Source organism: Cupressus sempervirens, chromosome 7 (genome assembly GCF_028749045.1).
Source record: "Cupressus sempervirens isolate cs-2001-9-10 chromosome 7, ASM2874904v1, whole genome shotgun sequence".
In the NCBI taxonomy this organism is placed as follows: Eukaryota; Viridiplantae; Streptophyta; class Pinopsida; order Cupressales; family Cupressaceae; genus Cupressus; species Cupressus sempervirens.
The window spans coordinates 683,026,298-683,053,804 of NC_143124.1; the positions used below are offsets into that span (position 1 = coordinate 683,026,298).

General features: G+C 47.3%; 1 non-coding gene across 1 annotated transcript; it reads right to left on the minus strand.

The window, feature by feature from the left end:
• Nucleotides 1-561: 561 nt before the first annotated feature.
• LOC149548507 (18S ribosomal RNA) lies at nucleotides 562-2,372 on the minus strand. The gene has a single exon (XR_016354760.1). It is a non-coding gene; the product is annotated as an 18S ribosomal RNA (ribosomal RNA).
• Nucleotides 2,373-27,507: the final 25,135 nt, after the last annotated feature.

Below are 27,507 nucleotides of genomic sequence, written 5' to 3' on the forward strand. Positions count from 1 at the left end.
CGAGGAATGTTGTGGTGTGTCCTTGCCCCATCACCTTGCAAAGGTGGGAGGTGACGCATGGGAGAGCCGTGTCAGCAAATGGGGCCCCTGCCCCAAAAATCATGCGAGTGCACCCATCCTAAACACAGAACACTCCAAGAGACAAGTCAACACACCTGGGCAAGGCAACGGGGGGTTGCGGAAATCCTGACTTGCCGCCGTCGAAATGATAGATCCCTGGCACAGCACCGCAGACGCGATCAGACCATGAAATCTCAACGGGGGACGAGGCCTGGACCCCCTCTAAACTACAACCGAGAAGAGACCTCTCACTCTGACACGCACGTCATTCAAAGGCACCGATCCTAATCCAGATTGCATCCAAGTCTCTTCTTTGCCCCGTGGGGAATCCACTCTTTCGATCATGGGCATTCGATGTGACCCTCGACCTCAATGGCGCTGGACCCGTAGCTTGGCCATCCAGCACATCACTGCAGGGCTAGGTGTCTACATGTCACCAAGATTTTGGGGGTGGGGAGGAGGCAAGCTCCATCCCCTACACGATTCAGGGTCTCAAACTGACAATGATCCTACAACAGGTTCACCTACCGTAACCTTGTTATGACTTCTGCTTCCTCTAAATGATAAGGTTCAGTGAACTTCTCACGACGTCGCCGACAGGAACCACCATCGTCGCCATGATTCGAACACTTCACTGGATCATTCAATCGGTAGGAGCAACGGGCGGTGTGTACAAAGGGCAGGGACGTAGTCAACACGAGCTAATGACTTGCGCTTACTAGGAATTCCTCGTTGAAGATCAATAATTGCAATGGTCTATCCCCATCATGATGCAATTTGGCAAGATTTCCCAAACCTTTCAGGCCAAGGAGAGAAACTCATTGGTTCCATCAGTGTAGCGCGCGTGCGGTCCAGAACATCTAAGGGCATCATAGACCTGTTATTGCCTCAAACTTCCATGGCCTAGGAGGCCATAGTCCCTCTAAGAAGCTGGCCACGAAGGGGAACCTTCACATAGCAAGTTAGTAGGCTGAGGTCTTGTTCGTTAATGAAATTAACTAGACAAATTGCTCCACCAACTAAGAACGGACATGCACCACCACCCATAGAATCAAGAAAGAGCTCTCAATCTGTCAATCCATACTATGTCTAGACCTAGTAAGTTTCCTCGTGTTGAGTCAAATTAAGCCACAGGCTCCACTCCTGGTGGTGCCCTTCTGTCAGTTCCTTTAAGTTTCAGTCTTGCAACCATACTCCCCCCAGAAGCCAAACACTCTGATTTCTCAGAAGGTGCTGGCGGAGTCCTTAGAGCAACATCCACCGATCCCTGGTCGGCATCGTTTATGGTTGAGACTAGGATGGTATCTGATAGTCTTTGAGCCCCCAATTTTTGTTCTTGATTAATGAAAACATCCTTGGAAAATTCTTTCATAGTGGTTTGTGTTCCATAAATCCAACAATTTCACCTCTGACAATGAAATACGAATGCCCTCGATAGTCCCTATTAATCATTACTCTGGTCCCGAAGGCCAATAGAACAGGACCAAACTCCTATTGCGTTATTCCATGCTAATGTATTCAGAGCATAGGATTGCTTTGAGCACTCTAATTTTTTCAAAGTAACGGCATCGGATTTGTGACTCAGCCAATTAAGGCCAGGAACACGCCGCCGGCAGAACGGACGTGAGGGCCAGTGCACACCTAGAAGGCGGACCGACCGTGATGACCTAAGGTCCAACTACGAGCTTTTTAACTACAACAACTTAAATATACGCTATTGGAGCTAGAATTACTGCAGCTACTGGCACCAGACTTACCCTCCAATGGATCCTCATTAAGGGATTTAGATTGTACTCATTCCAATTACCAGACTTGATCAGCCCAGTATTGTTATTTATTATCACTACCTCCCTGTCTCAGGATTGGGTAATTTGTGCGCCTTCTGCCTTCCTTGGATGTGGTAGCCATTTCTCAGGCTCCCTCTCCGAAATCAAATCCCAATTCTTCATCACCCATCACCACCATGGTAGGCCTCTATCCTACCATCAAAATTTGATAGGGCAAAAATTTGAATGAAGCATTGCTAGCACAAAGGTCGTGCGATCCGTCGAGTTATCATGAATCACCGGAATAGCGGGCGAGCCCGCACCGGCCTTTTATCTAATAAATGCATCCCTTCTGAGAGTTGGGATTTGGTGCACATATTAGCTCTAGAATTACTATGGTTATCCGAGTAGCAAAGTACCATCAAAGAAACTATAACTGATTTAATGAGCCATCCGCAGTTTCACAGTCTGAAATAGTTCATACTTACACATGCATGGCTTAATCTTTGAGACAAGCATATGACTACTGGCAGGATCAACCAGGTAGCTTCTAACAACGAGGGGACCCCCAAGACCTGCTACAGCCAAGGGATGCCTTCCGCAATGGGAAACCGAAATTTGCATTCGGTCCGTCATGCATCCAAACATAATCCATCGCACAAGCAACAAGAATGACATTCACAGCACATGCAGGACTCGCAACGCTCAAAGATTTAACACAAGAGGAAACTGTCCCATCGTCGATCGAAGAGGGCCGAATAAGGAGCCTCAGTTCATAGGCACCTGGGAAGAACATGCCATACAGAACCCTTTAACCTCGAACTCGCTGTCGTGACTACTCGGAAAGAAGCCTCGAGTCTGTATGAGATGCATCGCGCACGTAGCCACCTCAATTGTAAGGCCACTCAGAGACATCCATTTCCCAGGCATATGCCTCCTACACGCCTATTGAGGTGCACCCGCATAGACAAAATCCTTCTTGATCGCAACAAACATTTTCCCATTATGAAGAGCTGGTTTTCGAAGTGACAAGGGAGACCACCGTGCTGAAGGGTGAAGGGTCATGCGAGTTGAAAACATGGCTGGTTATGCAATTGGTGGGGGCATCACTGTACATGCGACCACCTCAATTATAAGGCTGCTCAAGGGCATCGTGTATAACACCCCCTCTGCACATTTATAGGTGATCAGAGCCCGCCCACATACACGGACATGTCTAACCTCTGGAAAATATCTCCTTTCCTAGCACAGCCTCGCTAACCATTCCCCGTGACACATGATCTGCCAACATAGGTATAGAGAAGTTCCTATGGGTGAACACTCACACTAGCATTGTCTAACAAGCTTCAATCTCATGCACATGCACATACCGAAGAACTGCATTGCGAGGGAACCACCCACGAGCACCCACATCTCGGCAAAAAGCATTTGTGTGATTTCTTCCCCTAGACAGACACGTTGGGCCTGCACTTTTTAGAGCATTGCAAAGATGAGAACTCTAGTTCACAGGAGCCTGAGAAGAACATCTCGTACGAAACCCATTCCCCCAAAATGCTCAAATCACAAATGCTCGCAGTAGAGTCATAATGCAAAGATGTACACCGTGCATGCGACAGAGTAAGGACACTCAGAGACATCCATTTCCCAAGCATATGCCCCCTACACGCTTTTTGGTGCACCCCGTACAAACAACCATACTTCAACAAGCCCTCCCAGAAGTTTGCATCTGAAGAGAGATGAAATACCTTGGGCTTTTTGTCCACACAATGCAAACACCGAACGCTCTCTTTAGGGGGGAGCTGAAGAAGAGTATCTCCCGCAGAACCCATGACCACAAAGGCTGTCACGACAATTCCATGCACTTCTTTAGGATGAGACAGTGAAGAGGCGAGCATGCACCAAGAATGCACTAGTGAATAAATTATGCGGCAACCAAACCTTTCGCCGGCCCCCCTCTCAATCCCAAGGCTCTACCAATTGGCAAAAACTTAGGGTGGAGAGTGGACCCTTGATGAAATTAGTGATGTCGAACAATGCACCCGTGCAACCATCTCTTTCCTTCTTGCCATCCAAGCAGGATAAAAATGCAATGATAGAATGTGCCAATGAGAAGGAGCCCTTGGCTAAAAGATACAACTCCATACACACTCAGCAACAAGCGCATCTTAGAATCGAACACCAAATGTGCAATGTGTTGCAAGCCATGCAAACACCTACATATAGGGTATATCCAATAAAACAAAGCAACAAGTACTTCCCACCAGCTCTGCCACTGCAATTACCGAATGGGATATACTCACCACCACAGATTAATGACCATCATTAGCGTCTCGGAATAGATACAAGCACATTGAGCTTCATCCGATCAACTGGATGAATTTCACCTTGAAGGGGCCGAATCCAAAATTTCCTGAGGTCATCTCTTGGAACTCTCAAGAACAAGGCCCATCTTACATGCAAACTTTGCTACTGTGCAAACATAGGTTGCAATTAAAGAGAAATTGCAAGGCCGTCACAATGGCCTGAGGCCAATGCTCTGACTAAGTCAATTTTCTCTTGCAATCACCATGCCACCGTTCAAAGAGAGATCTCCCCATTCACTTGTAACACAACACACAATCCAAGTGCTAGACACGAGCTCACCCTTGAAAGGCCACTTTCCAAGGCATCTCTCAATGACACATTGGAACGACAACCGCTATCGAACCATTCCCAATGTTGTGCCGATCGAGTTGGCACAGAGGCGACCTTGGGGAGCTCCCGCATAGCAATTAGGATGTGCTTTCGTACCCATCTCTCACAAAAAACAATGTTAGCTATGAACAAATTTGGAATCCAAGGGCTCGCATCCATCGATATCATCGGCACTGGGTCTATATACAAAGGCCACGGAGAGGTTCCGAGAAGAGAAGCCCCCCTGCTCGCTCGCACAAACATCCCAAATTCTAGAAACAAGCTCCTTCCCTTAGCATCGCTCTCCAGATCACCGCAATGACACATTGGAATGACAACTACTATCGAACAACTCCTAAAATTGTGGCAATGGAGTGAGAAAGAAGAGCAACTTTGGGGAGAGGCGCATAGAAAACGGGCTGCTCCTTCATTCCACTCTTATATACAAATCTGATGTCACTGATTTCATTTGGAATCTGAGGCTGCATTTATCCTTGCCCACATGAGCAATGGCTCTTCTGATCAAATGGCCATGGGGAGCTTCCAATAACAAAGGCTCCCTTGTCACTCGTGATGGGTAGCCCAACTGCTAGACGACGGCTCACCCTTCAGATCACTGCCTAGGCAACCAACACAATGGCACCATTGGAATGACAATCGCTGGCAAACCATTTCAAAAATTTTGTGCCAAAGAAGTTGTTGCGAAGAGAACGACTCTGGGGTCCAAGCATAGGCATTCGTTGGGGGATTCGTGCCGATGGCATAAATTTATGCAACACCCGAGCAACATCGGACGGAGGTGCTAGATGAGGGATCCCATTTTAGATCAAGTTTTAAAATCACCAAGTAGACACGGTGAGGGCTGGCAAGTGATGCCAAACCTTTCTCTGAAATTGTGCCAGATGAGTGACAAGAAAACATGATCTAAAGGAGAGTCCAGGAATAGCACCCTCGAGGGTGGGCTTCATGCACCTCTAATTGATTCAACGTCGGCGTCCACCATTTCAAAATCTGACATATCCATCTGCCCTGACAGCGGTGTTGAATCAATGAGGGGGGCACGGGAGAGGCTCGCGAAAACCACCTCTCCCATTGTAGCTGAGATAGGCATGCAAAAAACTTTGCTAGAGCGCCAAGCACCCACCTCATGGCTAGAAACAAGGGCTCGCCATTAGATTAACTTCAAAATCACAGAACAAACGCAGTGTAGAATGGCAACCGCTGCCAAGTCTCTTTCCTAATTGTGTCGGTAGAGTGATCAAAGAAGGTGATCTAAGAGAGGGTCCAAGTGTAGGCATTCATTGGGGGATTTGCGCCGATGGAAAAAATTTATGCAATACCCGAGCAAGACCGGACGGAGGCTAGACGAGGGCTCTCGTTTTAGATCAAGTTTTAAAATCACCAAGTAGACACGGTGAGGGCAGGAAACCACTGCCAAACCTTTTTCCAAAATTGCGCCAGATGAGTGACAAGAAAACATGATCTAAAGGAGAGTCCAAGAATAGCACCCTCAAGGTTGGGCTTCATGCCCCTCTAATTGATTCAACATTGGCATCCACCGTTTCAAAATCTGACATATCCATCTGCCCTGACAATAGTGTTGAATCAATGAGGGGGGCATGGGAGAGGCTTGCGGCAACCACCTCTCCCATTGTAGCCATGATAGGCATGCAAAAAAATTTTCTAGAGCGCCAAGCACCCACCTCATGGCTAGAGACAAGGGCTTGCCATTAGATGAACTTTGAAATCACAGAACAGACGCGGTGTAGAATGGCAACCACTGCCAAGTCTCATTCGTAATTGCATCGGTCGAGTGATCGAAGAAGGTGATCTAAGAGAGGCTCCAAGCATAGGCATTCATTGGGGGATTCGTGCCGATGGCATAAATTTATGCAATACCCGAGAAACACCGAACGAAGGTGCTAGACGAGGGCTCCCATTTTAGATTGAGTTTTAAAATCACCAAGTAGACATGGTGAGGGCTGGAAGGTGCTGCCAAACCTTTTTTTGAAATTGTGCCAACTGAGTGACAAGAAAGCATGATCTAAAGGAGAGTCTAGGAATAGCACCCTCGAGGGTGGGCTTCATGCCCCTCTAATTGATTCAATGTTGGTGTCCATCGTTTCAAAATTTGACATATCCATCCACCCTAATAGTGGCGTTGAATCAATGAGGGGGACACGGGAAAGGCTCGCGGCAACAACCTCTCCCATTGTAGCTGTGATAGGCATGCAAAAAATTTTGCTAGAGTGCCAAAGCACCCACCTCATGGCTATATACAAGGGCTCACCATTAGATCAACTTCGAAATCGCAGAACAGACGCGGTGTATAATGGCAACCACTGTCAAGTCTCTTCCGTAATTGCATTGGTCGAGTGATCGAAGAAGGTGATCTAAGAGAGGGTCCAAGCATAGGCATTCGTTGGGGGATTTGCGCCGATGGCAAAAATTTATGCAATACCCGAGCAACATCGGACGGAGGTGCTAGACGAGGGCTCCCATTTTAGATCAAGTTTTTAAATCACCAAGTACACGCGGTGAGGGCTGGCAACCACTGCCAAACCTTTTTCTAAAATTGTGCCAGCTGAGTGACAAGAGAACATGATCTAAAGGAGAGTCCAGGTATAGCACCCACGAGGGTGGGCTTCATGCCCCTCTAATTGATTCAACGTCGGCGTCCACCATTTCAAAATCTGACATATCCATTCGCCCTGACGGTGGCATTGAATCAATGAGGGGGCATGGGAGAGGCTCGCGGCAACCACCTCTCCCATTGTAGCCATGATAGGAACGCAAAAATTTTTTCTAGAGCACCAAGCACCCACCTCATGGCTAGAGACAAGGGCTTGCCATTAGATCAACTTCAAAATTGCAGAACAGACGCGGTGTAGAATGGCAACCGCTGCCAAGTCTCTTTCGTAATTGCATCGGTCGAGTGATCGAAGAAGGTGATCTAAGAGAGGGTCCAAGCGTAGGAATTCATTGGGGGATTCACGCCGATGGCATAAATTTATGCTGTACTCGAGCAACACCGAACAGAGGTGCTAGACGAGGGCTCCCATTTTAGATCAAGTTTTAAAATCACCAAGTAGACGTGGTTAGGGTTGGCAACCATTGCTAAACCTTTTTCCAAAATTGTGCTAGCTGAGTGACAAGAAAACATGATCTAAAGGAGAGTCCAGGAATAGCACACTCGAGGGTGGGCTTCATGCCCCTCTAATTGATTCAACGACGACATCCACCATTTCAAAATCTGACATATCCATCCGCCCTGACAGTGGCTTTGAATCAATGAGGGGGGCACGGGAGAGGCTCGTGGAAACCACCTCTCCCATTGTAGGCATGATAGGAATGATAAAAAAATTTCTAGAGCGCCAAGCACCCACCTCATGGCTAGAGACAAGGGCTCGCCATTAGATCAACTTCGAAATCGCAAAACAGATGCGGTGTAGAATGGCAACCACTGCCAAGTCTCTTCTATAATTGCGTCTGTCGAGTAATCGAAGAAGGTGATCTAAGAGAGGTTCCAAGCGTAGGCATTCATTGGGGGATTCACACCGATGGCATAAATTTATGCCATACCCGAGCAACACCAGACAGAGGTGCTAGACGAGGGCTCCTATTTTAGATGAAGTTTTAAAATCACCAGGTAGACGTGGTGAGGGCTGGCAACTGCTACCAAACCTTTTTCCAAAATTGTGCCAGCTGAGTGAGAAGAAAACATAATCTAAAGGAGAGTCCAAGAATAGCACCCTCGAGGGTGGGCTTCATGCCCCTCTAATTAATTCAACGTCGACGTCCACCATTTCAAAATCTGACATATCCATCCACCCTGACAGTGGTGTTGAATCAATGAGGGGGGCACAAGAGAGGCTCGTGGCAACCACCTCTCCCATTGTAGCCACGATAGGCACGCAAAATTTTTTGCTAGAGCACCAAGCACCCACCTCATGGCTAGAGATAAGGGCTCACCATTAGATCAACTTTGAAGTCACAGAACAGACACGGCGTAGAAAGGAAACTGCTGCCAAGTCTCTTCCGTAGTTGCGTCGGTCGAGTGATCGAAGAAGGTGATCTAAGAGAGGGTCCAAGAATATGCATTCGTTGGGGGATTCGCACCGATGGCATAAATTTATGCAATACCTGAGCAACACCGGATGGAGGTGCTAGACGAGGGCTCCAGTTTAGATTGAGTTTTAAAATCACCAAGTAGACATGGTGAGGGTTGGCAACCGTTACCAAACCTTTTTCTGAAATTGTGCTAGCTGAGTGACCAAAAAATGTGATCTAAAGGAGAGTCAAGGAATAGCACATCGAGGGTGGGCTTCATGCCCCTCTAATTGATTCAACGTCGGCATCCACCATTTCAAAATCTGACATATCCATCCGCCTTGACACTGGCATTGAATCAATGAGAGGGGCATGGGAGAGGCTCGCGGCAACCACCTCTCCTATATAAGCTATTAGTGCGAGGCTCGCTCTACATTAGAAATTAGCAAACACACTGACAACTACCTTAAAAATCTAAATCCTTGAAAATTCTGACCAAACAGCCTTTCACGACCCAATTTTTTTATGAGGTCGGCAGAGGAGCAAAAGATTGTCATCAATTAGGAGATGTGAGTTCATGGAGCCAAGGGACTAAAATGGTCATCGTGCTCTTTCGATCAACTGGATTAATTTCACCTTGAAGGGGCCCAATCCAAAAGTTCCGAAGGTCATCTCCTGGAACTCTCAAGAACAAGGCCCATCTTTACATGCAAACTTTGCTACTGTGCAATCATAGTTTGCAATTAAAGAGAAATTGCAAGGCCGTCACAATGGCTCGAGGCCAATGGCTCCAACTAAGTCAATTTTCTCTTGCAATCACCATGCCTTCGTTCACAGAGAGATCTCCCCATTCACTTGTGACGCGATGCACAATCCAAGTGCTAGACGCGAGCTCGCCCTTGAAAGAAAGACCACTTTCCAAGACATCCCCCAATGACACATTGGAACGACAACCGCTGTCGAACCATTCCCAATGTTGTGCCGATCGAGTTGGCACAGAGGCGACCTTAGGGAGCTCCTGCGTAGCAATCGGGATGTGTTTTCGTACCCATCTCTCACAAAAAGCAATGTTAGCTGTGAACAAATTTAGAATCCAAGGCTCATATCCATCGATATCGTCGGCACTGGGTCTATATATTCAAAGGCCACGGAGAGGTTCCAATAAGAGAAGCTCCCCTGCTCGCCCGCAAAAACATCCCAAATGCTAGACACAAGCTCCCGCCCTCAGCATCGCTCTCCAAATCACCACAATGACACATTGGAATGACAACCGCTATCGAACAACTCTCGAATTTGTGCTGATGGAGTGAGAAAGAAGAGAAACTTTGGGGAGCCGCGCATAGAAAATGGGCTGCTGCTTCATTCGGCTCTTATATATAGATCAGATGTTGTTGATTTCGTTTGGACTCTGAGGCTGCATTCGTCCTTGCTCACACAAGCAATGGCACCATTGGAACGACAACCGCTGCCGAACCATTCCAAAAATTTTGTGCCAAAGAAGTTGTTGTGAAGAGAACCACTCTGGGGAGAGAGCACTCGCATAGCAAAATCGGGATGGCTTCACGGCCCTTCCAATAGAAAAGATGGTGGTGCCAATATTCCAAATCCGAATAACGTGTCTTTCTCGAACACCAGCACCGATTCTATTGGGGAGGGTCACCGAGAGCTTTTTTTATCAAAGCCTCCCATTGTAGCTGCGATAGGCATGCAAAAAATATTGCTAGAGCGCCAAGCACCCACCTCATGGTTAGAGACAAGGGCTCGCCATTAGATCAACTTCGAAATCGCAGAACAGACGCGCTGTAGAATTGCAACCGCTACCAAGTCTCTTTCGTAATTGCGTCAGTCGAGTGATCAAAGAAGGTGATCTAAGAGAGGGTCCAAGCGTAGGCATTCATTGGGGGATTTGCGCCGATAGCAAAAATTCATGAAATACCTGAGCAACACCAGACGAAGGTGCTAGACGAGGGCTCCCATTTTAGATCAAGTTTTAAAATCACCAAGTAGACGCGGTGAGGGCTAGCAATTGTTGCCAAACCTTTTTCTGAAATTGCGCCAGCTGAGTGACAAGAAAACATGATCTAAAGGAGAGGCAAGGAATAGCACCTCGAGGGTGGGCTTCATGCCCCTCCAATTGATTCAATGTCGGCGTCCACTATTTCAAAATCTGACATTTCCATCCACCTTGACACCGGCGTTGAATCAATGAGAGGGGCATGGAAGAGGCTCGTGGAAATAATCTCTCCTATATAAGCTATTAGTGTGAGCCTCACTCTACATTAGAAATTAGCAAACACACGAACATCCACCTTAAAAATTCAAATCCTTGAAAATTCTAACCAAACAGCCATCCACGACCCAATTTTTTATGAGGTCGTCTAAGGAGCAAAAGATTGTCATCGGTTAGGAAATGTGAATTCATGGAGCCAAGGGACTAAAATGGTCATCGAGCTCATCCGATCAACTGGATGAATTTCACATTGAAGGGGCCCAATCCAAAAGTTCTGGAGGTCATCTCCTAGAACTCTCAAGAAAAGGGCCCATCTTACATGCAAACTCTGCTACTGTGGAAACATAGGTTGCAATTAAAGAGAAATTGCAAGGCCATCATAGTGGCCCAAGGCCAATACTCTGACTAAGTCAATTTTATCTTGCAATCACCATGCCGCCGTTCACAAAGAGATCTCCCCATTCACTTGTGACACGATGCACAATCCAAGTGATAGACACGAGCTCGCCTTTGAAAGGCCACTTTCCAAGACATCCCCCGATAACACATTGGAACGACAACCGCTATTGAACCATTCCCAATGTTGTGCCGATCGAGTTGGCATAGAGGCGACCTTAGGGAGCTCCTGCGTAGCAATCGGGATGAGCTTTCATACCCATCTCTAATAAAAACCAATGTTAGCTATGAACAAATTTAGAATCCAAGGCTTGTATCCATCAATATTGTCAGCATTGGGTCTATATATTCAAAGGCCATGGAGAGGTTCCGATAAGAGAAGCTCCCCTACTCGCTTGCACAAACATCCCAAATGCTAGACACAAGCTCCCGCCCTTAGCATCCCTCTCCAGATCGCTACAATGACACATTGGAATGACAATTGCTGTCGAACAACTCCAGAATTTGTGCCGATGGAGTGAGAAAGAAGAGCCGCAATAAGTACACCATGACAAATTGCTAGAGCACCGAGCACCCATAGAAAATTGCCATTATACCAAGCAATGTCGGAGTGCTAGACAACGGCTTATGTTTAGATCAAGTTTTAAAATCACCAAAAACACATGCCATGGATCAGCAATCGCTAGCTCACCTTTTCAAAAATTGAGTCATCGGAAAACATGATCTAAAGGAGAGCCGAGGAAAAGCACTGAGATCACTTCATGCCCCTTTCATTGATTCAACATCAGCATACACCTTTTGAAAACCCAACAATCTGATCCACCTAGACACCAATGTTGAATCAATGAAAGGGGCATGGGAGAGGCTCGTGGTAACAACCTCTCCTATATAAGCTATTAGTGCGAGGCTCAGTCTGCATTAGAAATCTGCGATAGCACGGACAACTCCCTTAAAAATCCAATTCAATGAAAAATTTGACCAAACAGCCATCCACGACACCATTTTTGGAGCTCACCCAGAGTGGCTCACCTAGATCGGCTCGGCCAGCATGGCTCGCCCAGATCGGGTCAGCCAGCATGGTGACTTGGTGACTTGGTGAGAGTACTTGGAACTATCAAGAACAAAGGACAATCTTACATGCAAACTCTGCTATTGTGCAAACATAGGTTGCAATTATAGAGAAATTGCAAGGCCGTCACAATGGCCCAAGGCCAATGCTCCGACTACTAAGTTAATTTTCTCTTGCAATCGCCATGCCGCCGTTCACAGAGAGATCTCCCCATTCACTTGTGATAACACACAATCCTAGTGCTAGATGCGAGTTCTCCCTTGAAAGGCCATGTTCCAAGACATCTCGATGACACATTGAAATGACAACTACTGTCAAACCATTCCCAATGTTGTGTCGATCGAGTTGGCACAGAGGCGATCTTAGGGAGCTCTTGCGTATCGATCAGGAAGTACTTTCGTACCCATCTCTCACAAAAACCAATGTTAGCTGAACAATTTTAGAATCTAAGGCTCGTATCCATCGATATCTTTGGCACTGGGTCTATATTCAAAGTCCACAGAGAGGTTTTGATAAGAGAAGCTCCCCTGCTCGCTTGCACAAACATCCCCAAATGCAAGACATAAGCTCCCACCCTTAGCAACGCTCTCCAGGTCACCACAATGACACATTTGAATGACAACCGCTGTTGAACAACTCCTAAATTTTTGCCGATGGAGTGAGAAAGAAGAGCCAGATTGGGTCGACGAAAATGGCTAAGCCAGATCGGGTCGGCCAGCATGGCTCGGCCACCATTTTTTGCCGAGAGCTTTCAATATTAAAGCTCCCATGTAGCCATGATAAGTACACCATGAAAAATTGCTAGAGCGTCGAGAACCCATAGAAAATTGCCATTATACCAAGAAATGTCAGAGTGCTAGACAAGGGCTTACGTTTAGATCAAGTTTTAAAATCACCAAAAAGACACGCCATGGATCGGCAACCGCTGCCTCACCTTTTCCAAAACTGAGTCATCAGAAAACATGATCTAAAGGAGAGCCGAGGAAAAGCACTGAGATCACTTCATACCCCTTTCATTGATTCAACATCAGCATACACCGTTTGAAAACCCAACAATCTGATACGCCTAGATACCAATGTTGAATCAATGAAAGGGGCATGGGAGAGGCTCACGGCAACAACCTCTCCTATATAAGCTATTAGTGTGAGGCTCGCTCTGCATTAGAAATATGCGATAGCACAGACAACTACCTTAAAAATCCAATTCAATGAAAAATGTGACCAAATAGCCATCCACGACACCATTTTTGGAGCTCGGCCAGATCGGGTCGGCCAGCATGGCTCGCCCAGAATGGCTTGGCCAGCATGGCTCGCCCAGATCAGGTCAACCAGAATGGATCGCCCAAATCGGCTTGGCCAGCATGGCTCGCCCAGATTGGCTCAGCCAGAATGGATCGCCTAGATCGGCTCGGCCAGCATGGCGCAGCCAGAACGGCTCGGCTAGATCGGGTCGGCCAGCATGGTGACTTGGTGACTTGGTGAGAGTACTTGGAACTGTCAAGAACAAAGGCCAATCTTACATGCAAACTCTGCTACTGTACAAACATAGGTTGCAATTATAGAGAAATTGCAAGGTCATCACAATGGCCTGAGGCCAATGCTCCAACTACTAAGTCAATTTTCTCTTCCAATCGCCATGCTGCCGTTCACAGAGAGATCTCCACATTCACTTGTGACGACGCACAATCCAAGTGCTAGATGCGAGCTCGCCCTTGAAAGGCCGCATTCAAAGACATCCCAATGATACATTGGAACAAAAACCACTGTTGAACCATTCCCAATGTTGTGCCGATCGAGTTGGCACAGAGGCAATCTTAGGGAGCTCTCGCATAGCAATCGGGAAGTGCTTTCGTACCCTTCTCTCACAAAAACCAATGTTAGCTGAACAAATTTAGAATCCAAGGCTCATATCCATCGATATCGTCAGCACTGGGTCTATATTCAAAGGCCACAGAGAGGTTTTGATAAGAGAAGCTCCCCTGCTCGCTTGCACAAACATCCCCAAATGCTAGACACAAGCTCCCGCCCTTAGCATCGCTCTCCAGATCACCACAATGACACATTGGAATAACGACCGCTGTCGAACAATTCCTGAATTTGTTCCGATGGAGTGAGAAAGAAGACCCAGATCGAGTCGACGAAAATGGCTAAGCCAGATCGGGTCGACCAGCATGGCTCGCCCACCATTTTTTGCCGAGAGCTTTCGATATTAAAGCTCCCATGTAGCCGCGATAAGTACACCATTACAAATTGCTAGAGTGTCGAGCACCCATAGCAAATTGCCATTATACCAAGCAACGTCGGAGTGCTAGACAAGGGCTCACGTTTATATCAAGTTTTAAAATCACCAAAAAGACATGCCATGGATCGGCAACCGCTGCCTCACCTTTTCAAAAATTGAGTCATTAGAAAACATGATCTAAAGGAGAACCAAAGAAAAGCACTGAGATCGCTTCATGCCACTTTCATTGATTCAACATCATCATACACCGTTTGAAAACCCAACAATCTGATCTGCCTAGACACCAATGTTGAATCAATGAAAGGGGCATGGGAGAGGCTCACGGCAACAACCTCTCCTATATAAGCTATTAGTGCGAGGCTCGCTCTGCATTAGAAATCTGCAATAGCATGGACAACTCCCTTAAAAATCCAATTCAATGAAAAATGTGACCAAACAGCCATCGACGACACCGTTTTTGGAGCTCGGCCAGATTGGGTCGGCCAACATGGCTCTCCCAGATCTGCTCGGCCAGCATGGCTCGCCCAGATCGGCTCGGCCAGCATGGCTAGGCTAGAATGGCTCACCTAGATCGGCTCGGCCAGCATGGCTCACCCAGATCAGCTCGGCCAGCATGGCTTGGCTAGAATGGCTCACCCAGATCGGGTCGCCCACCATGGCTCACCTAGATCGGGTCGGCCAGCATGGCTCGCCCAGATCAGGTCGTCCAGAATGGCTCGCCCAGATCAGCTCGGCCAGCATGGCTCGGCCAGGACGGCTCAGCCAGATCGGGTCGGCCAGCATGGCTCACCCAGATTGGCTAGGCCAGGCTGGCTCGCACACCATTTTTCAAGCACACTACCTCCCCTATGTTAGCTATTAGTGCAAGGCTTACTCTACATCAGAAATGTACATTCAGTGCACAAGTACCTTAAAACCCAATTCAATGAAAAATGTGACCGAATAGCCATCCACGACCCCATTTTTCATGTGGTCGTCAACGAAAACAAAGATTGGCATTGGTTAGGTGATTTGATTGCATCAGTCAAGGGGGTAAATTGATCAATTTTTGGAGACCGACTAGACTGGCTTGATGACCATTTTATATCGAAAGCTACCCGATTTGAGAATTATGACTTAAGTAGAATGGCTCAGGTACCCATTTTATGAACTTAAAGAGTCAACTTGGTGGGCCAACCTGGTAGGGTGACTTGATGAACAAACTTAAAGAGTCGACTTGGTGAGAGTACTTGGTGGGCTGACCTAGCAAGGTGACTTGATGAACTAACTTAAAGAGTCGACTTAGTGAGAGTACTCGATGGGCTAACCTGGTCACCTGACTTGATGAACGAACTTAAAGAGTCAACTTGGTGGGCCGACTTGGCCAGGTGACTTGATGAACAAACTTAAAGAGTCAACTTGGTGGGACGACCTGGCGGGGTGACTTGGTGAGAGTACTTGGTGGGCTGACCTGGCAAGGTGACTCGATGAACGAACTTAGAGAGTCAACTTTGCGAGAGTACTTGGTGGGTCGAACTGGCAGGGTGACTTGATGAATGAACTTAAAGAGTCGACTTGGTGAGAGAACTTGGTGGGCCGAGCTGGCGGGGTGAATTGATGAACGAACCTAAAGAATCGACTTTTTGAGAGTACTTGGTGGGCCAACTTGTCTGGGTGACTTGATGATCGAACTTAAAGGGTCGACTTGGTGAGAGTACTTAGTGGGCCGACCTGGCGGAGTGACTTGATGAACAAACTTAGAGAGTCGACATTGTGAGAGTACTTGGTGGGGTGACTTGATGAACAAACCTAAAGAGTCAACCTAGTGAGAGTACTTGGTGGGCTGACCTGGTGAGAGTACTTGGTGGGCCGACCTGGCAGGGTGACTTGATGAGAAAACTTGAAGAGTTGAGTTGGTGAGAGTACTTGGTGGGCTAACCTTGCGGGGTGACTTGATGAACAAACTTAAAGAGTTGACCTTGTGGGCCGACTTCGCAGAGTGACTTCATGAACGAACTTAAAGAGTCCACTTGGTGGGCCGACCTGGCGGGGTGACTTGATGAACGAACTTAAAGAGTCGACTTGGTGAGAGTAATTTGTGGGCTAACCTGGCGGGGTGACTTGATGAATTAACTTATAGAGTCAACTTGGTGGGGTGACTTGATGAATGCACTTGAAGGGTCAACTTGGTGGGGAGACTCTATGAATGGACCTAAAGAGTTGACTTGGTGAGAGCACTTGGTGGGGTGACTTGTTGAACAGAATCAAAGAGTCAACTTGGTGAGAGTACTTGATGGCTCCACTTGATGAGCGCACTTGAAGAATCGACTTGGTCAGAGTACTTGGTGGGGTGACTTGATGAACCTACTCAAAGAGTTGAATTGCTGAGAGTATTTGGTGCCTCGACTTGATGAGCAGACTTAAAGAGTCCCCTTGGTGAGAGTACTTGGTGGGGTGAACTGATGAACGGACTTAAAGAATCGACTTGGTGGGAATACTTGGTTGGCCAAACTAGTGGGGTGACTTGATGAATGGACATAAAGAGTCAACTTGGTGAGAGTACTTGTACTTGTTCTATTAACTTAATGAATGGACTTAAAGAGTCGATTTGGTGGGGTGACTTGATGAAACAACTTAAAGAGTCGACTTGGTGAGATTACTTGGTCGGGTGACTTGATGAACACACTTGAAGAATTGACTTGGTTAGACTACTTGGTGGGGCGACTTGACGAATGAACTTAAAGAGTCAACTTGGTGGGCTGACCTAGCGGGGTGACTTGATGAACGAACTTATAGAGTCAACTTGGTGAGAGTACTTGGTGACTTGGTGGGCCGACCTGGCCAGGTGACTTGATGAACAAACTTAAAGAGTCCACTTGGTGGGCCGACCTGGTGGGGTGACTTGATGAATGAACCTAAAGAGTCGACTTGGTGAGAGTACTTGGTGGGTAGACATAGCTGGGTGATTTGATGAGAGAACTTAAAGAGTCGACTTGGTGAGAGTACTTGGTGGGGTGACTTGATGAACGAACCTAAAGAGTCGACTTGGTGGGCCGACCTCGCAGGGTGACTTGATGAACGAACTTAAAGAATCGACTTGCTGGGCTGACCTGGTAGGGTGACTTGATGAACAAACTTAAAGAGTTGACTTGGTGAGAGTACTTGGTGGGCCGACCTGGTGGGGTGACTTGATGAACAAACTTAAAGAGTCTACTTGGTGAGAGTACTCGGTACGTTGACCGAGTCACATGACTTGATGAATGAACTTAAAGAGTTGACTTGGTGGGCCGACTTGGCCAGGTGACTTGATGAACGAACTTAAAGAGTTAACTTGGTGGGTCGAACTAGCGGGGTGACTTGGTGAGAGTACTTGGTGGGCTGACCCGGCAGGGTGACTTGATGAACGAACTTAGAGAGTCAACTTTGTGAGAGTACTTGGTGGGTCAAACTGGCGAGGTGACTTGATGAACGAACTTAAAGAGTTGACTTGGTGGGCTGACCTGGCAGGGTGACTTGATGAACGAACTTAGAGAATCGACTTAGTGAGAGTACTTGGTGACTTGGTGGGCCGACCTGGCCGGGTGACTTGATGAACGAACTTAAAGAGTCCACATGGTGGGCCGACCTGGCAGGGTGACTTGATGAATGAACCTAAAGAGTTGACTTGGTGAGAGTACTTGGTCGGCAGACATAGCGGGGTTATTTGATGAGTGAACTTAAAGAGTTGACTTGGTGAGAGTACTTGGTGGGGTGACTTGATGAATGAACCTAAAGAGTCAACTTGGTGGGCCGACTTGGCAGGGTGACTTGATGAACAAACTTACAGAGTCAACTTAGTGGGCTGACTTGGTAGGGTGACTTGATGAACAAACTTAAAGAGTCGACTTGGTGAGAGTACTTGGTGGGCCGACCTGGCAGGGTGACTTGATGAACAAACTTAAAGAGTCAACTTGGTGAGAGTACTCGGTGGGCTGACCTAGTCACGTGACTTGATGAACGAACTTAATCAGTCGACTTGGTGAGCTGACTTGGCCAGGTGACTTGATGAACGAACTTCAAGAGTCGACTTGGTGGGTCGAACTATCGGGGTGACTTGGTGAGAGTACTTGGTGGGCTGACCCGGCAGGGTGACTTGATGAACGAACTTAGAGAGTCGACTTTGTGAGATTACTTGGTGGGTCGAACTGGCGGGGTGACTTGATGAACCAACTTAAAGAGTTGACTTGGTGAGAGAACTTTGTGGGCCGAGTTGGCGGGGTGAATTGATGAACGAACCTAAAAAGTCGACTTTGTGAGAGTACTTGGTGGGCCGACCTAGCGGGGTGACTTGATGACCGAACTTAAAGGGTCGACTTGGTGAGAGTACTTGTTGGGCCGACCTGGCAGAGCGACTTGATGAACGAACTTAAAGAGTTGACTTGGTGAGAGTACTTGGTGGGGTGACTTGATGAACAAACCTAAAGAGTCGACTTGGTGAGAGTACTCGGTGGGCTGACCCTGTGGGGTGACTTGATTAACGAACTTAAAGAGTCGACTTGGTGAGAGTAATTTTTGGGCTGACCAGGTGGGGTGACTTGATGAATGAACTTAAAGAGTCAATTTCATGGGGTGACTTGATGAACGCACTTGAAGGGTCGACTTGGTGGGGTGACTCTATGAACAGACCTAAAGAGTTGACTTGGTGAGAGTACTTGGTGGGGTGACTTGATGAACAGACTTAAAGAGTCGACTTGGTTAGAGTACTTGGTGGGGTAACTTGATGAGCACACTTGAAGAATTGACTTGGTTAGAGTACTTGGTTGGGCGACTTGATGAACGAACTCAAAGAGTCAACTTGCTAAGAGTACTTGGTGGCTCGATTTGATGAGCAAAATTAAAGAGTCCACTTGGTGAGAGTACTTGGTGGGGTGAACTGATGAACGGACTTAAAGAATCGACTTGGTGGGAGTGCTTTGTTGGCCGAACTGGTGGGGTGACTTGATGAACGGACATAAAGAGTTGACTTGGTGAGAGTACTTGTACTTGTTCTGGTGACTTGATGAATGAGCCTAAAGAGTTGACTCGGTGAGAGCACTTGGTGGGGTGACTTGATGAACAGACTCAAAGAGTCAACTTGGTGAGAGTACTTGGTGGCTCGACTTGATGAGCAGACTCAAAGAGTCCACTTGGTGAGAGTACTTGGCAGGGTGAACTGATGAATGGACTTAAAGAGTCAACTTGGTGGGAGTACCTGGTGGGGTGACTTGATGAAGGGACATATAGAGTTGACTTGGTGAGAGTAATTGTTCTGGTGACTTGATGAATGGACTTAAACAGTCGACTTGGTGGGGTGACTTGATGAAAGGACTTAAAGAGCCGACTTGGTGAGAGTACTTGGTGGGGTGACTTGATGAACGCACTTGAATAATCGACTTGGTTAGAGTACTTGGTGGGGTGACTTGATGAATAGACTTAAAGGGTCGACTTGGCGGGGTGACTTGATGAACGGACCTAAAGAGTTGACTTGGAGAGAGTACTTGGCGGGGTGAACTGATGAACAGACTTAAAGAGTCGACTGGCTGGGAGTACTTGGTGGGTCGACCTGGTGGGGTGACTTGATGAAAAAACTTATAGAGTCAACTTGGTGAGAGTGCTTGTTCTGCTGACTTGATGAAAGGACTTAAAGAGTCAACTTGGTGGGGTGACTTGATGAAAGGACCTAAATAGTCGACTTGGTGGGGTGACTTCATGAAAGGACTTAAAGAGTCAACTTGGTGAGAGTACTTGGTGGGGCAACTTGATGAACAGACTTAAAGGGTCGACTTGGTTAGAGTACTTGTTCTGGTGACCTGATCAACGGACTTGACGAGTCAACTTGGTGGGGTGACTTGTTGAAAGGACTTAAAGAGTCAACGTGGTGAGAGTACTTGGTGGGGCGACTTGATGAACGGACTTAAAGGGTCAATTTGGCGGGGTGACTTGATGAACAATCCTAAAGAGTTGACTTGGTGAGAGTACTCAGTGGGGTGAACTGATGAACGAACTTAAAGAGTCGACTTGGTGGGCCGACTTGGTGGGGTGACTTGATGAATGGACTTATAGAGTCGACTTGGTGAGAGTACTTGTTCTGGTGACTTGATGAACGGACTTAAAGAGTCGGCTTGGTCGGGTGACTTGATGAAAGGACTTAAAGAGTCGACTTGGTGGGGTGACTTGATGAACGAACTTAAAGGGTCAACTTTGCGGGGTGACTTGATGAATGAACCTAAAGAGTTGACTTGATGAGAGTAGTCGGTGGGGTGACCTGATGAAAAGACTTAGAGAGTCGACTTGGTGGGCCGACCTGGTTGGGTGACTTTGTGAACGGACTTAAAGAGTCGACTTGGTGGGAGTACTTGGTGGGGTGACTTGACGAATGGACTTCAAGGGTCGACTTGGCGAGGTGGATTGAGTAACGATCCTAAAGAGTTGACTTGGTGAGAGTACTTGGTGTGGTGACTTGATGAACAGACTTAAAGAGTCAAATTGGTGAGAGTACTTGGTGGGGTGACTTGATGAACACACTTGAAGAGTCAAATTGGTGGGGTGACTTTATGAATGGACCTAAAGAGTTGACCTGGTGAGAGTACTTGGTGGGGTGACTTGATGAACGAACTTAAAGATTCGACTTGGTGGACTGAACTTGCAGGGTGACTTGATGAACGAACTTAGAGAGTCGACTTGTTGAGAGTACTTGGTGACTTGGTGGGCCGACCTGGCCGGGTGACTTGATGAACAAACTTAAAGAGTCAACTTGCTGAGAGTACTCGGTGGGCTGACCTGGTCACATGACTTGATGAATGAACTTAAAGAGTCGACTTGGTGGGCTGACTTGGATGGGTGACTTGATGAATGAACTGAAAGAGTCGACTTGGTGGGTCAAACTAGCGGGGTGAATTGGTGAGAGTACTTGGTGGGCTAACCTGGCAGGGTGACTTGATGAATGAACTTAGAGAGTCGACTTTGTGAGAGTACTTGGTGGGTCAAACTGGCGGGGTGACTTGATGAACGAACTTAAAGAGTCAACCTAGTGTGAGAACTTGGTGGGCTGAGCTGGCAGGGTGAATTGATGAAGGAACCTAAAGAGTCGACTTTGTGAGAGTACTTGGTGGGCTGACCTGACGGGGTGACTTGATGACCAAACTTAAAGGGTCAACTTGGTGAGAGTACTTGGTGGGCCGACCTGGCAGAGTGACTTGATGAACGAACTTAAAGAGTCGACTTGGTGAGAGTACTTGGTGGGGCGACTTGATGAACGGACCTAAAGAGTTGACTTGGTGAGAGTACTTGGCAGGGTGAACTGATGAACGAACTTAAAGAGTTGACTTGGTGGGAGTACTTGGGGGGTCGACCTGGTGGGGTGACTTGATGAACAAACTTATAGATTCGACTTGGTGAGAGTAGTTGTTTTGGTGACTTGATGAACGGACTTAAAGAGTCGGCTTGGTGGGGTGACTTGATGAAAGGACTTAAAGAGTCGACTTGGTGGGGTGACTTGATGAACAAACTTAAAGGGTTGACTTTGCGGGGTGACTTGATGAACAAACCTATAGAGTTAACTTCGCAAGAGTACTCGGTGGGGTGACCTGATGAACAAACTTAGAGAGTCGACTTGGTGAGAGTACTTGGTGGGCCAACCTGGTTGGGTGACTTTGTGAACTGACTTAAAGAGTCGACTTGGTGGGAGTACTTGGTGGGCTAACTTGATGAACAGACTTCAAGGGTCGACTTGGCAAGGTGACTTGATGAACGGACCTAAAGAGTTGACTAGGTGAGAGTACTTGGTGTGGTGACTTGATGAACAGACTTAAAGAGTCAAATTGGTGAGAGGACTTGGTGGGGTGACTTGATTAACATAGTTAAAGAGTCAACTTGGTGAGAGTACTTGGTCAGGTGACTTGATGAACAAACTTAAAGAGTCGACTTGGTGAGAGTACTCGGTGGGCTGACCTGGTCATGTGACTTGATGAACGAACTTAAAGAGGATACTTGGTAGGCCGACTTGGCCGGGTGACTTGATGAACGAACTTAAAGAGTCAACTTGGTGGGTCAAACTAGCGGGGTGACTTGGTGAGAGTACTTGGTGGGCTGACTTGGTAGGGTGACTTGATAAACGAACTTAGAGAGTCAAATTTGTGAGAGTACTTGGTGGGTCGAATTGGCGGGGTGACTTGATGAACAAACTTAAAGAGTCGACCTGGTGAGAGAACTTGGTGGGCCGAACTGGCGGGGTGACTTGATGACTGAACTTAAAGGGTCGACTTGGTGAGAGTACTTGGTGGGCCGACCCGACAAAGCGACTTGATGAACGAACTTAAAGAGTCGACTTGGTGAGAGTACTTCTTGGGGTGACCTGATGAACAAACCTAAAGAGTCGACCTGGATAGAGTACTTGGTGGGCTGACCTGGCTAGGTGACTTGGTGAGAAAACTTAAAGAGTCGACTTGGTGAGAGTAGTTGCTGGGCTGACCTAGCAGGGTGACTTGATGAACGAACTTAAAGAGTTGACTTGGTGGGCCGACTTGGCAGAGTGACTTCATGAATGAACTTAAAGAGTCCACTTGGTGGGCTAACCTAGCGGGGTGACTTGATGAATGAACTTAAAGAGTCGACTTGGTGAGAGTAATTTTTGGGCTGACCTGGCGGGGTGACTTGATGAATGAACTTAAAGAGTCAACTTGATAGGGTGACTTGATGAACGCACTTGAAGGGTCGACTTGGTGGGGTAACTCTATGAACGGACCTAAAGAGTTGAATTGGTGAGAGTACTTGGTGGGGTGACTTGATGAAAGGACTTAAAGAGTCGACTTGGTGAGAGTACTTGGTGGGGCGACTTGATGAACGCACTTGAAGAATCGATTTGGTTAGAGTACTTGGTGGGGTGACTTGATGAACGGACTCAAAGAGTCAACTTGGTGAGAGTACTTGGTGGCTCAACTTGATGAGCAGACTTAAAGAGTCGACTTGGTGAGAGTACTTGGCGGGGTGAACTGATGAACAAACTTAAAGAGTCAACTTGGTGGGTGTAATTGGTGTGTCGACCTGGTGGGGTGACTTTATGGATGGACTTAAAGAGTCGACTTGGTTAGAGTACTTGTTCTGGTGACTTGATGAACAGACTTGAAGAGTCGACTTGGTGGGGTGACTTGATGAAAGGACTTAAAGAGTCGACTTGGTGAGACTACTTGGTGGGGCGACTTGATGAACGGACTTAAAGGGTCGACTTGGCGGGGTGACTTGATGAACGGACCTAAAGAGTTAACTTGGTGAGAGTACTTGGTGGGGTGAACTGATGAACGAACTTAAAGAGTCGACTTGGTGGGAGTACTTGGTGGGCTGACCTGGTGGGGTGACTTGATGAACAGACTTATAGAGTCGACTTGGTGAGAGTAGTTGTTCTGGTGACTTGATGAACGGACTTAAAGAGTCAACTTGGTGGGGTGACTTGATGAAAGGACTTAAAGAGTCAACTTGGTGGGGTGACTTGATGAATGAACTTAAAGGGTCGACTTTGCGAGGTGACTTGATGAACGGACCTAAAGAGTTGACTTGGCGAGAGTACTCGGTGGGGTGACTTGATGAAAAGACTTAGAGAGTCAACTTGGTGAGAGTACTTGGTTGGCCGACCTAGTTGGGTGACTTTGTGAACTGACTTAAAGAGTTGACTTGGTGGGAGTACTTGGTGGGGTGACTTGATGAACAGACTTAAAGATTTGACTTGGTGGGCCAACCTGGTGGGGTGACTTGATGAACAAACTTAGATAGTCAACTTGTTGAGAGTACTTGGTGACTTCGTTGGCCGACCTGGTGGGGTGACTTGATGAACAAACTTAAAGAGTCAACTTGGATAGAGTACTCGGTGTGCTGACCTGGTCACGTGACTTGATGAACGAACTTAAAGAGTCGACTTGGTGGGCTGACTTGGCTAGGTGACTTGATGAACAAACTTAAAGAGTCAACTTGGTGGGTCGAACTAGCAGGGTGACTTGGTGAGAGTACTTGGTGGGCTGAACTGGCGGGGTGACTTGATGAACGAACTTAAAGAGTCAACCTGGTGAGAGAACTTGGTGGGCCGAGCTGGCGGGGTGAATTGATGAATGAACCTAAAGAGTCAACTTTGTGAGAGTACTTGGTGGGCTGTCCTGGCAGGGTGACTTGATGACCGAACTTAAAGGGTCGACTTGGTGAGAGTACTTGGCGGGCCGACCTGGCAGAGCGACTTGATGAACGAACTTAAAGAGTCGACTTGGTGAGATTACTTGGCGGGGTGACTTGATGAACAAACCTAAAGAGTCGAATTGGTGAGAGTACTCGTTGGGCTGACCTGGCAGGGTGAATTGGTGAGAAAACTTAAAGAGTCGACTTGGTGAGAGTAGTTGGTGGGCTGACCTAGCGGGGTGACTTGATGAACAAACTTAAAGAGTCGACTTGGTGGGCCGAATTGGCAAAGTGACTTCATGAACAAACTCAAAGATTCCACTTGGTGGGCCGACCTGGCGGGGTGACTTGATGAACAAATCTAAAGAGTCGACTTGGTGAGAGTAATTTGTGGGCTGACCTGGCGGGGTGACTTGATGAATGAACTTAAAGAGTCGACTTGGTGGGGTGACTTGATGAACGCACTTGAAGGGTCGACTTGGTTGGGTGACTCTATGAACGAACCTAAAGAGTTGACTTGGTGAGAGTACTTGGTGGGGTGACTTGACGAAAGGACTTTAAGAGTTGACTTGGTGAGAGTACCTCGTGGGGCGACTTGATGGACGCACTTTAAGAATCGACTTGGTTAGAGTACTTGGTGTGGTGACTTGATGAACGGACTCAAAGAGTCAACTTGGTGAGAGTACTTGGTGGCTCGACTTGATGAGAAAACTTAAAGAGTCAACATGGTGAGGCGACTCGACGAGTTGGTTCGTTGAGATGACATGGTGAGCTGATTTGGCGAGTCGACCTGGCGAGCAAACTTAAAGAGTCAACTTGGCAACGTGCTCAAGTCGACTTGGTGAGGCGACCTGGCGAGCGGGCTCAAAGAGTCAACATGGTGAGGTGACTCATTGAGTCAACATGGTGACGCGGCTCATGGTGAGGAGCTATCCTTGAGGTGACTTGGTGGGCCTACTTGATTAGTCGACTTGGTGAGCTGACCTGATGAGCTGACATGGTGAGCAGGCTTAAAGAGGCAACGACTTGGTGGGGTAACTCGGCAAGCCAACTTATCAAGGCGAGATGGTGAGTCGACTTGGTGAGCTGACTTGGTGAGTGCACTTAAAGAGTCAACTTCATGAGGTGACTCAGCAAGTTAGCTCGCTGATGCGACTTGGGCGAGCTGACCTGGCGAGCGAACTTAAAGAGGAAACTTGGGTGGGCTGACCTGGTGAGCAAACTTAAAGAGTTGACTTGGCAACGTACTTGAACAACTGACTTGGTGAGCTGACATGGTGAGCGGGCTTAGAGAAGCAACTTAGTGGGGCAACTTGGCGAGCACACTTGCTGGGGCAAGGTGGTAAAACAACTAGGTGATTCGACTTGGTGAGCTGACTTAGGGAGCTGACTTGGTGAGCGAACTTAAGGGGTCAACTTGGTGAGGCAACCTGAATAGTCAACTCGGTGAGCTAACTCTGGGAGCCAACATGGTGAGCGGTCTTATAGAAGAGGCGACTTGGTGGGGCAACCTGGTGAGGTGAGATGGTAAGTCATCTTGGTGAGCCAGCTTGACGAGCTATGAGCAGACTTAAAGAGTCAATTCTTGATTTGGCAAAGACCACATGGTCAGATGACTTTGTGAGCTGACCTGGCTAGCAAAATTGGCAAGCAAACTTATAGAATTGACTTGTTGTCCCCTACCAAGATTGAGCAAAAACATTGGAGGCCATTAAGGCTCGAGGCGGGTCGGGTTGAAAACTTTGGGTGTTAACCAAAAAGAAAAAGTTAACCACTTTTGGATCACGTACATGGCTCGGGGCACTTAGAATCAAGTCAAGCATGGTGACATGAGTCGTGCAAAAAATTTGGAGACGACTCGAGTCGGGGCATCCGACTCTATCTAAGTTCAAAACTTTGGGACTTGACAAAAAAAAAGAAAAAAGAAAGAGTTACTCGATTTTGGATCACTTAAGTGACTCGGGCCACTCAGAATCAAGGCGAGTACGGTTACATGAGTCAAGCGGAAAAAAAAATGGAGGCGGTTAAGGCTCGAGGCAATTCGAGTCGGGGTAGCTGAGTCGATTCGAAAACTTTGGCCATTAGCCAAAAAAAGAGTTAATCACTTTTGGATCACGTACATGAGTTGGGGTGCATAGAATCAAGTCAAGCATGGTGACATGAGTGGTTCGAAAAAATTGCAGGCAATTAAGGCTCAAGGCGATTTGAGTCGGGGTTGCTGACACAATTCAGGGTGAAATCTTTGGGTGTTAACCAAAGAAGGAAGAAGTTAACCACTTTTGGATCACATACATGACTCGGGGCACCAAGTTGAGCACGGTGACATGAGTCCTGCGAAAAAGTCTCAAGTCGATATGAGTCGATACGAGTCGATTGGAGGCGGTTAAGGCTCGAGGCAATACGAGTCGGGGTTGCCGACACAATTTGGGTTGAAAACTTTGGGCGTTAACCCAAAAAAAGAGTTGACCGCCTTTGGATCACACACTTGACTCGGCGCACTTAGAATCATGTTGAGCATGGTGACATGAGTCATGCAAAAAAATTGGAGGCAGTTAAGGCTTGACGCAATTCGAGTCGAGGTTCAGTTAGTTGGGGCGATTTGTGTCGGGGTTGCCGACACGGTTCGAGTTGAAAACTTTGGGCATTAACCCAAAAAAAAAAAAAGTTTGACCTCTTTTGGACCACGTACATGACTCGAGGCACTTAGAATCAAGTTGAGCACGGTGACATGCATTGTGCAAAAAATTCAGAGGCGATTCGAGTCGGGGTAGCCAACTTGATTTGAGTTCAAAACTTTGGGCGTTAACCAAAAAAATAAGTTGATCGATTTTGGATCATGTACATGAGTTGTCTGCCCTCGCAAAAA